The sequence below is a fragment of the Barbus barbus genome, assembly GCF_936440315.1.
Source record: "Barbus barbus genome assembly, chromosome: 21".
In the NCBI taxonomy this organism is placed as follows: Eukaryota; Metazoa; Chordata; class Actinopteri; order Cypriniformes; family Cyprinidae; genus Barbus; species Barbus barbus.
Window position 1 is genome coordinate 25,656,551 of NC_136749.1, and position 17,741 is coordinate 25,674,291.

Consider the following 17,741-nt stretch of genomic DNA (forward strand, 5'->3'; position numbering starts at 1 on the left):
TCAGTCATAATAGTCACATCTATCCGATCGGCATCATACAACGAACAAATCACTGAAGTTTGATCTACATCATACAATGTATGTGGACGTTATTAGGCATTTCCTGGGTCTCATTTTTCGCCATAACTTCATCGCCTCGCCACGGGCAAACCGTTCGACATATCAAAAATATCTTCGCAATTTAGCGTCCCCAATGTCTTGAGATCATGTTCACCGAGTTTGGTGGCAATCGTATGGAAATCCTCAGAGGAGTATATCAAATTCCAGAGCATGCGCTTTTTAAACAGCCCTGAATAGCCGACTTCCTGTTGGGCGGAGCCTAAAACATGCAGCGTGAAAGTTGTTCAGCTCAATGAGTTCTATATGTGTACCGAGTTTCATATGAATACGTGCAAGTATGTGTGAGCTATACATCAAGCTTTCTGACAATTTTGCAGGGGGCGCCGTAGAGCCCCTGTGCCACGCCCGGGTCCCAGCCTCAGCGGCGTCCTAATGGCCGCAGGTTCCAATGTGTGTGCCAATTTTCAAGAGTTTTCGGGCACGTTAAGGCCCCCAAAAGTACCCGGATAGTCGAAATAAAAAATAATAAAAAAAAAAAAAAAAAAAAAAAAAAAAAAAAAAATAATAATCCTTAGAAGAACAATAGGGCCCTGCGCCTTACTGGCTTGGGCCCTAATAATAATCCTTAGAAGAACAATAGGGCCCTGCGCCTTACTGGCTTGGGCCCTAAATATAGCTGCGAGCAGCGATGACGGGCCCAAGCCGTCAGCATACGCCACCCCGGTGGCATCGATAAAACGGTGCCCAGCGAGCACAAGCATCACAGTAACCCTCTGGCAGTTTGGTTTTAAGGGATACGGCAATTAAAGGGTTAATCCAAACCATCAACTCTGTGAAACACACACACACACAGAACAACATATAAAACTTTAAATTCTGTGAAAATATATTTTTCATTGGTAGTTGATGTTAGTTAATGCATTTACTAATGCTAACAAATGAGAAATTATTATAGTTACCAAAGGTTTTAATGATTTATTTTTCCATTAACTAACATGAATATTTTTTTCTAACACAAATGAATAAAGTAAAAAATATATTGTTAATATTTAATGTTATTTGTGAATTAACCAATGTTAAAAAACAACATTATTTAACTGTTGTTAATTTACATCATTAATAAATATATACCATTTAATGTTGATCAAAATCAATTCCAAAATGTGTTAATATATTATTACATTTTAAAGTTTTATCTTTTGAACATGACTATTTTTCTAATATTAAAAATATTTTGTTCATTGTTAGTTCGTTGTAAGTTCATACTATCAATGAAGAATTAACATGCTGTAAAATATATATTTTTCATTGTTAGTTCATGTTAATTAATGCATTCCCTACTGTTAACAAATGAGACTTAATTATAAAGTGTTATCAAAACCTTTAATGCTTTATAAGCATTTTTTAAGGATTTTATTGAGAAGTTTAAACAGACCTCTCTCTCTCTCTCTCTCTCTCTCTCTCTCTCTCTCTCTCTCTCCCCCTCCACACTCACTGAACTCACACAGTCAGTCACCCACCGCACACATTAGAAGCAGTGACAGGAGATCTCTGATAGTTTTTAAATTTTCTCCTCCGCATAGTGTATTGTAAATTCATGAAATTAATCACATATCCTCAGACTGTATTGTTCTGTGTATGTAATTTTTTATGAAGTGTTTGGAAGCTGCTCTTAAAAGATAAAAAAAAAAAAGTTCTCTTTTTTCTGTAACTTTAATAAATTGCCATTAAATCATCGTTCAAGATATCCTAAATCCGTCCACAATTTAGCATCTTCAGTATTTTGGCATCATGAGAAAAAATGTTTGGTGTGATTTCTGTGTTTCTGCTTGAAGGAGTATGAATTTGTTTACAGCCTGTTTAAAAAAAACCCACATTAAAATAAATATAGCCGACTTCCTGTTGGTCGTAGCTAATGACTGTAAATTAGAAAGTTGTCCGGATTAATAAGAACAATTTATGTACCGAGTTTGGTGTCTGTAGCTATCATTATATATATATATATATAAACATTAATAATTATTAGGGCTGGGACTTTAACGCGTTAATTTAGATTAATTAATTACACAAAAATAACGCGTTAAATTTTTTTAACGCATTTTAATCGCACTTATTTTTGCACCGCGGAACGTTTCTCACTGGATGAGTTTCGGCGGACCGATTATACTGGAGCACCTACTAGCGTTCAGACAAAAGACGCAAAGAACGGACTTGCGTTCTCGTGGAGACCGGTCTTGCCTATGAGGCGCCGGGCTTGACAAAAGTCAAGCGAACACGGGGAGAGTGCGCGAGAGAGAGCTTCCTTGGAAGAACGAACTCGGAAGGACACGAGAACACAGAACGCACACTTATGAGAACTGAGATGTAACTTACTGCGTTCCTGCTTAACTGACCACATAGTCTCAGCATAAGAAACGGCCAATGAACAATCAATATTACAAAATGTCATAACTTATTAAAACATTTCATACTATTATAGATATTACTTTCATATAATTGTATTGTGTTTTATTTTACAGCGTTATATGTTTTACTGTTAAGATTAATTTTAATATGCCAATAAAAATGCAGACTTTCTCCGGGTCTTATAATTTTATTAAAATTAACCAAAACAAAACGATAAATGTTTACTTTTTTATTTTTATTTAACAGGGACAATGCAGTATAACATTGCTACAATTTCATGCAGCCGATGCTCTACATATAGGCTTCTAGCCGGAGGCTAATTTGCAGCCCCAGTCCCTGGTTGGGCTAAAAAAAACAAAAAAAAAACACAAATGAAATAAAATAAAATAAACAACTAAAACTATGTACCACCATCAATGTTCACATATCTGCTTTTGTTTGAACCACTTTTTCAGTTTTGTTTGAAAAATATTCAACTGTGTTTCCATTTTCAATTCAGCTGACAGGCTGTTCCATAACAACGTACCTTGAACTGAAAATGTAGATTGTGCAAATTTAGTTTTTCTCTGTGGTATTATACAGTTCTGTGTAGTTGCACCTCTTGTAGCGATCCCCTTACTACTCTGTTTTGATATTAATTTGCATATAACTTTTGGCGCAAGATTATTTAAACATTTAAAAAACATTTTAATAAAAGATGAATTTATAAAATTTTCAAAACTAAGCAAACTATATTTTTGTAAAATGCTACAGTGATGCCATCTGGTTGGTTTCTTATCCAAAACTTTTAGTGTTTGTTTATATAGGGATCTGACAGGTTTAATAGTCAGTTGAGAAACCTGACTCCAGACGGTCACACAGTAAGATAAATGTGATAAAATCATTGCATGCATGTATAACTTGGCTGCTTTCAAGGATATATATGGTCTAATCATGTAAAAACAATTCAGATTTGTTTTGATTTGTTCTACATAGCTTCTTAACATGCATATCAAATTTCAACTTGAAGAGCCGTTAAGTATTTGTGAGAGCGACTTTAAAGCTTACAGGCTTCCGTACACTGGCCGCCCACAGCGTTTTCTGGGATTTCTAACGGCTCGATTCTCTCAAGTCTGCACTCGATGCATCCTCAGTTTCAAGAACATATCCGGGCACTTTCATGCATCCTCTATACTTGCATTCTTGAGAATTGGAACTGAACTTCGGTGGTTAATGATGACGTAGAACGAGAACACAAGGACGCAAGATCGCTGAAGAATGCATATTGAGAAACAGCCAAAAACAAATCACAGTGAACATGGACAAAGAAGCTGATGAGACCGCTTTGGTTGGCCCTGTGGATGGGAAATTTAAAAATCCATATAAAAAAAACTTACTTCTCACTGTTCTCAGTTCAAATATTTATATGCGATTAAAATGCGATTAATTTCGATTAATTAATTACAAAGCCTCTAATTAATTAGATTAATTTTTTTAATCGAGTCCCGGCCCTAATAATTATATACCATTTAATGTTGTTCAATATTAATTCCAAAATGTGTTAATATATTATTAAATTTTAAAGTTTATCTTTTGAACATGACTATTTTTCTAACATTAAAAAGATTAATAAATGCTTTAAAAAAAAATTGTTCTTTGTTAGTTCATACTATCCTGGAAGAATTAACATGCTGTAAAAATATATTTTTCATTGTTAGTTCACGTTAATTAATGCATTTCCTAATGTTAAGAAATGAGACCTTATTATAAAGTGTTATCAAAACCTTTAATGCTTTATAAGCATTTTTTAAGGATTTTATTGAGAAGTTTAAACAGACCCTCTCTCTCTCTCTCTTTCTCTCCCCCTCCCCCTCCACACTCACTAAACTCACACAGTCAGTCACCCACCCAGTCACCTACCGCACACATTAGAAGCACAGAGACAGGAGAACTCTGATAAGTTTGAAAATTTTCTTTTCGCCATAGTGTATTGTAAATTCATGAAATAATCACATATCCTCAGACTGTCTTGTTCTGTGTATGTAATTTTTTATGAAGTGTTTGGAAGCTGCTCTTAAAAGATAAAAAAAAAAAAAGTGTTCTTTTTTACTGTAACTTTAATAAATTTCCATTAAATCATCGTTCAAGATATCCTAAATCCGTCCGCAATTTAGCATCATCAGTATTTTGGCATCATGACAAAAAATGTTTGGTGTGATTTCCGTGTTTCTGATTGGAGGAGTATGAATTTGTTTACAGCCCGTTTAAAAAAAAAAAACACACATTAAAATAAATATAGCCGACTTCCTGTTGGTCGTAGCTAATGACTGTAAATTAGAAAGTTGTCCGGATTAATAAGAACAATTTATATACCGAGTTTGGTGTCTGTAGCTATCATATATATATATATATATATATATATATATATATATATATACAAATTAATAATTATATACCATTTAATGTTGATCAATATTAATTCCAAAATGTGTTAATATATTATTAAATTTTAAAGTTTATCTTTTGAACATGACTATTTTTCTAACATTAAAAAGATTAATAAATGCTTTAAAAAAAATTGCTCTTTGTTATTTCATACTATCATGGAAGAATTAACATGCTGTAAAAATATATTTTTCATTGTTAGTTCACGTTAATTAATGCATTTCCTAATGTTAAGAAATGAGACCTTATTATAAAGTGTTATCAAAATCTTTAATGATTTATAAGCATTTTTTTAAGATTTTAAAAAACAGACCCTCTCTCTCTTTCTCTCTCTCACCCACTGGCTCAATCCACACTCAATCCACACAGTCACTCACACAGTCACTCACAGCCCACCCCCACCCCTCACTCAGCAGCAGTGACAGGGAGCTCTCACTCAGAGGCAGGCTGGCAGGGAGCTCTCACTCAAAAGCAGCTCTGATAGTTTTTAAATTTTCTCCTCCGCATAGTGTATTATAAATTCATGAAATTAATCCCATAACCTCAGACTGTATTGTTCTGTGTATGTAATTTTTTATGAAGTGTTTGGAAGCTGCTCTTAAAAGATAAAAAAAAAAATGTTTTTTCTTGTTTACTGTAACTTTAATAAATTTCCATTAAATCATCGTTCAAGATATCCTAAATCCGTCCGCAATTTAGCATCATCAGTATTTTGGCATCATGAGAAAAAATGTTTGGTGTGATTTCCGTGTTTCTGTTTGGAGGAGTATGAATTTGTTTACAGCCCGTTTAAAAAAAAAACCCACATTAAAATAAATATAGCCGACTTCCTGTTGGTCGTAGCTAATGACTGTAAATTAGAAAGTTGTCCGGATTAATAAGAACAATTTATGTACCGAGTTTGGTGTCTGTAGCTAAAACTAACCCCCCCATTTTTGACAAAAGGTGGCGCTATAGAGTGCCTCTTCCACGCCCGTTTATGAGCTTTTTCCAGTTTCTAACTATCATTAAAATGGATATGTGTGTTGAGTTTCATGACATTCTAAACATGTTATCTGCCTCAAAATCACCAGAAACGAATTTTCAACTTTGACACGTTGCCATGGCAACACAATTTTAGATATCAATATTCCCTTCACAGTTTTACATCGGCCGTGTTTTGACATTATTCTGGTGAAGTTTGAAGCAAATCGAGTAAAAATAAGATGCTGAATTCAAAGCATTTTGAAAACGACACACTTCCTGCAGCCAGTTGGTGGCGCTATAACTTTCAGTCATAATAGTCACATCTATCCGATCGGCATCATACAACGAACAAATCTCTGAAGTTTGATCTACATCATACAATGTATGTGGACGTTATTAGGCATTTCCTGGGTCTCATTTTTCGCCATAACTTCATCGCCTCGCCACGGGCAAACCGTTCGACATATCAAAAATATCTTCGCAATTTAGCGTCCCCAATGTCTTGAGATCATGTTCACCGAGTTTGGTGGCAATCGTATGGAAATCCTCAGAGGAGTATATCAAATTCCAGAGCATGCGCTTTTTAAACAGCCCTGAATAGCCGACTTCCTGTTGGGCGGAGCCTAAGACATGCTGCACGGAAGTTGTTCGGCTCAATGAGTTCTATATGTGTACCGAGTTTCATATGAATACGTGCAAGTATGTGTGAGCTATACATCAAGCTTTCTGACAATTTTGCAGGGGGCGCCGTAGAGCCCCTGTGCCACGCCCGGGTCCCAGCCTCAGCGGCGTCCTAATGGCCGCAGGTTCCAATGTGTGTGCCAATTTTCAAGAGTTTTCGGGCACGTTAAGGCCCCCAAAAGTACCCGGATAGTCGAAATAAAAAATAATAAAAAAAAAAAAAAAAAAAAAAAAAAAAAAATATAGCTGCAAGCAGCGATGACGGGCCCAAGCCGCCAGTGCATACGCCACCCCGGTGGCATCGAAAAACGGTGCCCAGCGAGCACACACAATACAGTAACCCTCTGGCAGTTTGGTTTTAAGGGATACGGCAATTAAAGGGTTAATCCAAACCATCAACTCTGTGAAACACACACACACAGAACAACATATAAAACTTTAAATTCTGTCAAAATATATTTTTCATTGGTAGTTGATGTTAGTTAATGCATTTACTAATGTTAACAAATGAGAAATTATTAGTTACCAAAGCTTTTAATGATTTATAAGCATTTTTTAATGATTTATTTTTCCATTAACTAACATGAATAATTTTTACTAACACAAATAAATAAAGTAAAAAATATATTGTTAATATTTAATGTTATTTGTGAATTAACCAATGTTAAAAAACAACATTATTTAACTGTTGTTAATTTACATCATTAATAATTATATACCATTTAATGGTGATCAATATTAAAAAAATTTAAAGTTTTATCTTTTGAGCATGACTATTTTTCTAATATTAAAAATATTTTGTTCATTGTTAGTTCATTGTAAGTTCATACTTTCAATGAAGAATTAACATGCTGTAAAAAATATATTTTTCATTGTTAGTTCATGTTAATTAATGCATTCCCTACTGTTAACAAATGAGACTTAATTATAAAGTGTTATCAAAACCTGTAATGCTTTATAAGCATTTTTTAAGGATTTTATTGAGAAGTTTAAACAGACTCACTCTCTCTCTCTCTCTCTCTCTCTCTCTCTCTCTCTCTCTCTCTCTATCTATCTATCTCTCTCTCTCTCCCCCTCCACACTCACTGAACTCACACAGTCAGTCACTCACCCAGTCACCTACCGCACACATTAGGAGCACAGTGACAGGAGATCTCTAAGTTTTAAATTTTTCTCCTAAGCATAGTGTATTGTAAATTCATGAAATTAAGCACATATCCTTACACTGTATTGTTCTGTGTATGTAATTTTTTATGAAGTGTTTGGAAGCTGCTCTTAAAAGATAAAAAAAAAAAAGTTTTCTCTTTTTTCTGTAACTTTAATAAATTGCCATTAAAACACCGTTAAAGATATCCTAAATCCTAAATCACAGTAACCCTCTGGCAGTTTGGTTTTAAGGGATACGGCAATTAAAGGGTTAATCCAAACCATCAACTCTGTGAAACACACACACACAGAACAACATATAAAACTTTAAATTCTATGAAAATATATTTTTTCTCTCTCTCCCCCTCCACACTCACTGAACTCACACAGTCAGTCACCCACCCAGTCACCTACCGCACACATTAGAAGCACAGTGACAGGATATCTCTGATAAGTTTTAAAATTTTCTTCTCGCCATAGTGTACTGTAAATTCATGGAATTAATCACATATCCTCAGACTGTCTTGTTCTGTGTTTGGTGTGAATTTGTGGTTTCTGCTTGGAGGTGTATGAATTTGTTTACAGCCCGTTTTGAAAAAAAAAAACACATAAAAAAAAAAAAGCCGACTTCCTGTTGGTCGTAGCTAATGTCTGTAAATTAGAAAGTTGTCCGGCTTAATGTGAACAATTTATGTACCAAGTTTGGTGTCTGTAGCTATCATTATATATATATAATCATTAATAATTATATTCCATTTAATGTTGATCAATATTAATTCCAAAATGTGTTAATATATTATTAAATTTTAAAGTTTCTCTTTTGAACATGACTATTTTTCTAACATTAAAAATATTTTGTTCATTGTTAGTTCATTGTAAGTTCATACTATCAATGAAGAATTAACATGCTGTAAAAAATTATATTTTTCATTGTTAGTTCATGTTAATTAATGCATTCCCTACTGTTAACAAATGAGACTTAATTATAAAGTGTTATGAAAACCTTTAATGCTTTATAAGCATATTTTAAAGATTTAAAAAAAAACAGACCCTCTCTCTCTTTCTCTCTCTCACCCAGCTCCTCAATCCACACAGTCACTCACACCCCACCCCACCCCCACCCCCTCACTCAGCTGCAGGCTGACAGGGAACTCTCACTCATAGAAGCATTGTAACAACTGTCTGATAGTTTTTAAATTTTCTCCTCTGCATAGTGTATTGTAAATTCATGAAATTAATCACATATCGTCAGACTGTATTGTTCTGTGTATGTAATTTTTTATGAAGTGTTTGGAAGCTGCTCTTAAAAGATAAAAAAAAAAAAAAATCAATTTTTTACTGTAACTTTAATAAATTGCCATTAAATCATCGTTCAAGATATCCTAAATCCGTCCGCAATTTAGCATCTTCAGTATTTTGGCATCATGAGAAAAAATGTTTGGTGTGATTTACGTGTTTCTGCTTTGAGGAGTATGAATTTGTTTACAGCCCGTTTTAAAAAAAACCCCACATTAAAATAAATATAGCCGACGTCCTGTTGGTCGTAGCTAATGACTGTAAATTAGAAAGTTGTCCGGATTAATAAGAACAATTTATGTACCGAGTTTGGTGTCTGTAGCTAAAACTAACCCCCCCATTTTTGACAAAAGGTGGCGCTATAGAGTGCCTCTTCCACGCCCGTTTATGAGGTTTTTCCAGTGTCTAACTATCATTAATACTCATATGTGTGTTGAGTTTCATGACATTCTAAACATGTTATCTGCCTCAAAATCACCAGAAACGAATTTTCAACTTTGACACGTTGCCATGGCAACATAATTTTAGATATCAATATTCCCTTCACAGTTTTACATCGGCCGTGTTTTGACATTATTCTGGTGAAGTTTGAAGCAAATCGAGCAAAAATAAGATGCTGAATTCAAATCATTTTGAAAACGACACACTTCCTGCAGCCAGTTGGTGGCGCTATAACTTTCAGTCATAATAGTCACATCTATCCGATCGGCATCATACAACGAACAAACCACTGGAGTTTGATCTACATCATACAATGTATGTGGACGTTATTAGGCATTTCCTGGGTCTCATTTTTCGCCATAACTTCATCGCCTCGCCACGGGCAAACCGTTCGACATATCAAAAATATCTTCGCAATTTAGCGTCCCCAATGTCTTGAGATCATGTTCACCGAGTTTGGTGGCAATCGTATGGAAATCCTCAGAGGAGTATATCAAATTCCAGAGCATGCGCTTTTTAAACAGCCCTGAATAGCCGACTTCCTGTTGGGCGGAGCCTAAGACATGCTGCGCGGAAGTTGTTCAGCTCAATGAGTTCTATATGTGTACCGAGTTTCATATGAATACGTGCAAGTATGTGTGAGCTATACATCAAGCTTTCTGACAATTTTCCAGGGGGCGCCGTAGAGCCCCTGTGCCACGCCCGGGTCCCAGCCTCAGCGGCGTCCTAATGGCCGCAGGTTCCAATGTGCGTGCCAATTTTCAAGAGTTTTCGGGCACGTTAAGGCCCCCAAAAGTGCCCGGATGATTGAAATAAAAAATAAAAAAAAAAAAAAAAAAAAAAAAAAATAATAATCCTTAGAAGAACAATAGGGCCCTGCGCCTTACTGGCTTGGGCCCTAAAAATAAATATAGCTGCGAGCAGCGATGACGGGCCCAAGCCGCCAGTGCATACGCCACCCCGGTGGCATCGAAAAACGGTGCCCAGCGAGCACACACAATACAGTAACCCTCTGGCAGTTTGGTTTTAAGGGATACGGCAATTAAAGGGTTAATCCAAACCATCAACTCAGTGAAACACAGACACACAGAACAACATATAAAACTTTAAATTCTGTCAAAATATATTTTTCATTGGTAGTTGATGTTAGTTAATGCATTTACTAATGTTAACAAATGAGAAATTATTAGTTACCAAAGCTTTTAATGATTTATAAGCATTTTTTAATGATTTATTTTTCCATTAACAAACATGAATAATTTTTACTAACACAAATAAATAAAGTAAAAAATATATTGTTAATATTTAATGTTATTTGTGAATTAACCAATGTTAAAAAACAACATTATTTAACTGTTGTTAATTTACATCATTAATAATTATATACCATTTAATGGTGATCAATATTAAAAAAAATTAAAGTTTTATCTTTTGAGCATGACTATTTTTCTAATATTAAAAATATTTTGTTCATTGTTAGTTCATTGTAAGTTCATACTATCAATGAAGAATTAACATGCTGTAAAAAATATATTTTTCATTGTTAGTTCATGTTAATTAATGCATTCCCTACTGTTAACAAATGAGACTTCATTATAAAGTGTTATCAAAACCTGTAATGCTTTATAAGCATTTTTTAAGGATTTGATTGAGAAGTTTAAACAGACTCACTCTCTCTCTCTCTCTCTCTATCTCTCTCTCTCTCTCTCTCCCCCTCCACACTCACTGAACTCACACAGTCAGTCACCCACCCAGTCACCCACCGCAAACATTAGAAGTACAGTGACAGGAGATCTCTAAGTTTTAAATTTTTCTCCTAAGCATAGTGTATTGTAAATTCATGAAATTAAGCACATATCCTCACACTGTATTGTTCTGTGTATGTAATTTTTTATGAAGTGTTTGGAAGCTGCTCTTAAAAGATAAAAAAAAAAAGTTTTCTCTTTTTTCTGTAACTTTAATAAATTGCCATTAAAACACCGTTAAAGATATCCTAAATCCGTCCGCAATTTAGCATCTTCAGTATTTTGGCATCATGAGAAAAAATGTTTGGTGTGATTTCCGTGTTTCTGTTTGGAGGAGTATGAATTTGTTTACAGCTCGTTTTTAAAAAAAAACCACATTAAAATAAATATAGCCGACTTCCTGTTGGTCGTAGCTAATGACTGTAAATTAGAAAGTTGTCCGGATTAATAAGAACAATTTATGTACCGAGTTTGGTGTCTGTAGCTATCATTTTATATATATATATATATATATATATATAATCATTAATAATTATATACCATTTAATGTTGATCAATATTAATTCCAAAATGTGTTAATATATTATTAAATTTTAAAGTTTATCTTTTGAACATGACTATTTTTCTAACATTAAAAAGATTAATAAATGCTTTTAAAAAAAATGTTCTTTGTTAGTTCATACTATCATGGAAGAATTAACATGCTGTAAAAATATATTTTTCATTGTTAGTTCATGTTAAATAATGCATTTCCTAATGTTAAGAAATGAGACCTTATTATAAAGTGTTATCAAAATCTTTAATGATTTATAAGCATTTTTTTAAGATTTTAAAAAACAGACCCTCTCTCTCTCTTTCTCTCTCTCACCCACTGCCTCAATCCACACAGTCACTCACACAGTCACTGACAGCCCACCCCACCCCCACCCCTCACTCAGATGCAGTGACAGGACCTCTCACTCAGAAGCAGCTCTGATAGTTTTAAAATTTTCTCCTCTGCATAGTGTATTGTAAATTCATTAAATTAATCACATATCGTCAGACTGTATTGTTCTGTGTATGTAATTTTTTATGAAGTGTTTGAAAGCTGCTCCTTAAAAAAAAAAAAAAAAAAAGAATTCTCTTTTTTACTGTAACTTTAATAAATTGCCATTAAATCATCGTTCAAGATATCCTAAATCCGTCCGCAATTTAGCATCTTCAGTATTTTGGCATCATGAGAAAAAATGTTTGGTGTGATTTCCGTGTTTCTGTTTGGAGGAGTATGAATTTGTTTACAGCCTGTTTTTTAAAAAAACCCACATTAAAATAAATATAGCCGACTTCCTGTTGGTCGTAGCTAATGACTGTAAATTAGAAAGTTGTCCGGATTAATAAGAACAATTTATGTACCGAGTTTGGTGTCTGTAGCTAAAACTAACCCCCCCATTTTTGACAAAAGGTGGCGCTATAGAGTGCCTCTTCCATGCCCGTTTATGAGCTTTTTCCAGTGTCTAACTATCATTAATACTCATATGTGTGTTGAGTTTCATGACATTCTAAACATGTTATCTGCCTCAAAATCACCAGAAACAAATTTTCAACTTTGACACGTTGCCATGGCAACATAATTTTAGATATCAATATTCCCTTCACAGTTTTACATCGGCCGTGTTTTGACATTATTCTGGTGAAGTTTGAAGCAAATCGAGTAAAAATAAGATGCTGAATTCAAAGCATTTTGAAAACGACACACTTCCTGCAGCCAGTTGGTGGCGCTATAACTTTCAGTCATAATAGTCACATCTATCCGATCGGCATCATACAACGAACAAATCACTGAAGTTTGATCTACATCATACAATGTATGTGGACGTTATTAGGCATTTCCTGGGTCTCATTTTTCGCCATAACTTCATCGCCTCGCCACGGGCAAACCGTTCGACATATCAAAAATATCTTCGCAATTTAGCGTCCCCAATGTCTTGAGATCATGTTCACCGAGTTTGGTGGCAATCGTATGGAAATCCTCAGAGGAGTATATCAAATTCCAGAGCATGCGCTTTTTAAACAGCCCTGAATAGCCGACTTCCTGTTGGGCGGAGCCTAAGACATGCTGCGCGGAAGTTGTTCGGCTCAATGAGTTCTATATGTGTACCGAGTTTCATATGAATACGTGCAAGTATGTGTGAGCTATACATCGTGTTTTCTGACAATTTTCCAGGGGGCGCCGTAGAGCCCCTGTGCCACGCCCGGGTCCCAGCCTCAGCGGCGTCCTAATGGCCGCAGGTTCCAACGTGCGTGCCAATTTTCGAGAGTTTTCGGGCACGTTAAGGCCCCCAAAAGTGCCCGGATGATTGAAATAAAAAAAAAAAAAAAAAAAAAAAAAAAAAAAAAATAATAATCCTTAGAAGAACAATAGGGCCCTGCGCCTTACTGGCTTGGGCCCTAATAATCCTTAGGGGAACAATAGGGCCCTGCGCCTTACTGGCTTGGGCCCTAATAATCCTTAGAAGAACAATAGGGCCCTGCGCCTTACTGGCTTGGGCCCTAATAAAAACACATAGTAGGACAAATTCATGACATTTCAGACAAGATAGTAATCTCAGCTGTAAACTGTGCCAGACTTTATGAAGATAATGAAAACTTTTGCTATGTGAGACTTTAATGAGAATGCAGAGATTTAATTTTAGCCACATTGGAGGAAAAAATCTATAACTCAGTATTTAGATATTCCTGAGATATTAAATATGGGATTTTTTCTCCCTCACAAAGGTCAAAATCCCAAGCTAATGCTCTAATCACAGGTTCTTTATTCAAATGTTCTGGTCTCTAGTATTGCTTAATTAATTTCCATAATGAAACATTTAATCAGCTTCAGAATCCTAGGCAATGATACAGAGATTTCTTAAGTTCTCTGTCAGGAATGAAATATGTTTCGGCTAAAAAGAGAGAAGGAAAGAGAGCACGAGAAATCCAAGACTTAACCCCGACTCCAAAGCCATCAGTCTACCAGCACCAAACGCTTTAATTACCTTCACCTTGATAACGTGCTTAATTGCTATTGAACTTTTGTTATTTTTTTTCTGGCCTTTAGATTATACTGCACCACACCTTTAATGAATTAAAAAATAAAATGAAATGCCTAATATGTAATTCTATAGCTAAATGAATACAGCCTTTAGTAAACTCATTTTTTTCACATATATATTTGAATCAGTCTGTAAAAGACTCAACAAAACTGATTGAAGATGAGTGGTCAATTTAGTGAAATAAAGTGATAATAGTAATAATAATAATAATAATAATAGTATTAATTTGAAAAGATCAAACTGCATTGGTTATCAGCAGATAAAATACAAAGAAAAAAACAACAACCCACTTTCTGGATATTTTTGGCCTTTAGTCAGAATGAGAATGTTGTAATTTCTTTGGCAAGTGGTCCAAGTGTGAAACGAGAACTTATTTTGAACGATGTGATAAATGTTTATTTAAAAGTCTGTTTTATTGAGTATTTGTTTTGGTAGGAGCGAGTAACACCTGTGTGGAGTCACGCTAATGGCCTTTTTAACGCTCTGCTCAAACCCATTTAAGCACCAATCCTTTCACGACTTCCTTCATTTCTGATGTAATTTCCTCCCTGTAATTACTCTTTTCGTTCCCCTGTTTATCAGACAATGTACCTGCAATGGAAATATAAGACATTGACTAGCCTTTCGCCGGACAAAAACAAAATTTAATTTGATGTGTTTGGCTGTCGAACATCATTGTTGAAGGGATGCAATTAAGACAATATTATCTGTTTTTATATTAGTGTTGGAACTGGGACATGTGGAACCTTTATGATAAGCAGTGAAATAAAACTGGCCGCTATCTGTAACGGTGACTTCAGTGGCTTCCAGTGCAATTAACGGCGCATTGGCGGTGTGCAGATTTCTGGACTGCCCCGTTAACGCAGGATGCAGATGTGATTGTCGGCAAGCCAGGTAAGGAAGCAGCCGTTTCCTAAACGCCATGATCCCTGTGTTAAACCACAGACCCCCAGGGTATAAGACACTCCACTTACATGTTTCTCAATGTCGGCCCCTCAACAGCATTTCATCCAATCCATTCCCTAAAAAAATAAAATAGACAAAAAGATATTGGAAATGGTGTATATACAAAACATATTGTATTACCATAGTACTTTGTATATAATATACTTTGTATTGTATAGAATGACTGTTTTTGTGTATTATGGTATTTACCAGTGTACTTCAAAAAAGTACCATTGTATCACCATGGTATGTTTAAATAAAAGCAAACAAACAAACAAAAAACATAGTAGCAAAGTACGGTTTGTTACTGTAAAATTAGGTATTTTGTAAGACATTTTAAACAATTTTGCCCCTAACAAGCAAAACAAACAAACAAAATAAATAAATACAGATCCCCATGGTACATTTAAAAATAAATAAATAAATTGTCCAGGGAACATTGTGTGCATTTTTCAAAAATAAATAGTATATTAAATAAATAAATGCCTACTTCCCTTCACATAACATTATTCATGCACCATGGTCTTTATATAATACTCTGAGGTATTTCGACAAATGCCAAAAATGTATACCTATCTTTTATACTATTTTGTGTCTTTCATTTTTCCTTTTTAATTTTTCGTGACAGAAACTTTTGTAGAAGATTTCCCAGATTTGTTAGCAGGTAAAACGCTAACAGCAATCAGCTGCCAGATCTTCTTTCAACATCAGCTGATAAAAGGAGCAGAAGAGCATTATATTGACGAGTAGAGGATGATTTAGAAGAAAACATTCATGCAAAAAGTAGGCTGTGTTTGTCAGGACTGCATCCCAACAGCTGAATTCATTCTCATTAGAGCCATTCGGGCAGCTTCCACAAATCCCAGGTGGCCTCTTTTATTTGTCAGACTCCTGTGCAGTTAAGGTGTTGAGATGCAAATTTGTCTCCCATTAAAATCTGTACGCGTGAGTAAAAGAGGTCTCCTACAAACTTCACACGGCTTCGTAAAGCAATCCAATCCATTGCTCGTGGTTAACAGGAACTGCATGATTTTGTTGATGCATTTTTAGTGGAAGGGGAAAGTGACTGTGACTGACAAATTGCCTGTAAAGAGGACGGCGTTATTGTAAGGATTATAGCATTCTAAAACTCGCTATGTATGACAGTATCACTTTCCTAGATAACTTCGCCGAAGTGATCTAAACATCATCTAAAATGAATATTGTTTTCATTTACTCGCCAATGTTCTTCAATCATTCTTTTTTTCAGTTTTTATTCAGAACCTGCTCCATTTACAAAAATGCGATGTGACTGAACACAGTACTAAACACTTTTCTACTGTACAGTGTGACCAGGCCCGTCTCCTGAGAGTCAAACATTTCTTTTTAGTGAATCAAAATAAATAGCGAGATCAGTAAGGTCTGATTCACAATCAAAAATATATACTGTGCCCTTATGTACGATTCCTGACTTAAAGGGTTAGTTCACCCAAAAATGAAAATTCTGTCATTAATTACTCACCCTCATCAGCGTTGTTTATGTTCAGGAGAAAGCATGCGCATGCGTCGTGGTACTCTCCAAAATGGCAGAAGATGTTAAGTTGGGGAGAAGACTTGTTGAATAAATTGTTATTTTTGTTTTCTTTGCACATAAAAAGTATTCTCCTACCTTTGCAAAGTAGATTGATTTCACATGGACTGTTTTATTGATGCCTTTACTACGTTAATGTGTCTGGGAAGTTGTGTTGCTGTCTACGGAGGGTCAGAGAGCTCTCGGATTTCATCAAAAATATCTTAATTTGTGTTGCGAAGATGAACGAAGGTCTTACGGGTTTGGAACGACATGAAGGTGAGTAATTAATGACAGAATTTTCATTTTTGGGTAAACTATCCCTTAATGACTCTTATGAGCCCTTTCTTTTAAAATCGATTCAAAACATACAGAGCAATTAGTGAAATTTGACTCTTGAACAAATGATTCTTTTGAATCGGTTCTATTTAGTATGACAAAAACATACAGCACGACCAGTGAACCCCTACTCCCAAGCAAATGATTCTTATGATACACTTTTTTGGTTAATCAAAAACATTTTTACAAACATTTCTCAAATTTTTCAAAAAAACTATTTTGGTGAATCCAAAACATACAGTTTGAACTGAAGTCTGATTCCTGGCCTAATGACTCTCATGAGCCCTTTTTTTATATGAAATCAAAACATACAGTACAATCAGTTACATTTTATTCTTGAACTAATGATTCTTTTCAGTGAATCAAAACTTAAAGACTGATCAAATCATAAGTGAAAAACTCTCATGAGTCGGTTGTTTTAGTGAAGTAGAATCATTTAAAAAAAAATCTACAGTTCTACAGTATACTGACCTCAGATGCCCAGAAAATACCAATTTCATTTTAGGGATAGTTTAACATTTTGCCCATTAAGATTAAGATGTGAATCAGCTGAAGAACAATTTAGTTTTGCATCAGATCCCATTAAAAAAATCCTCTCTGCCACTGTTGGGTTGTTATACTATTTTGAGCAAGTCCAGTTTTTCTCAGACACAAGCTATATGTGATTGTCAA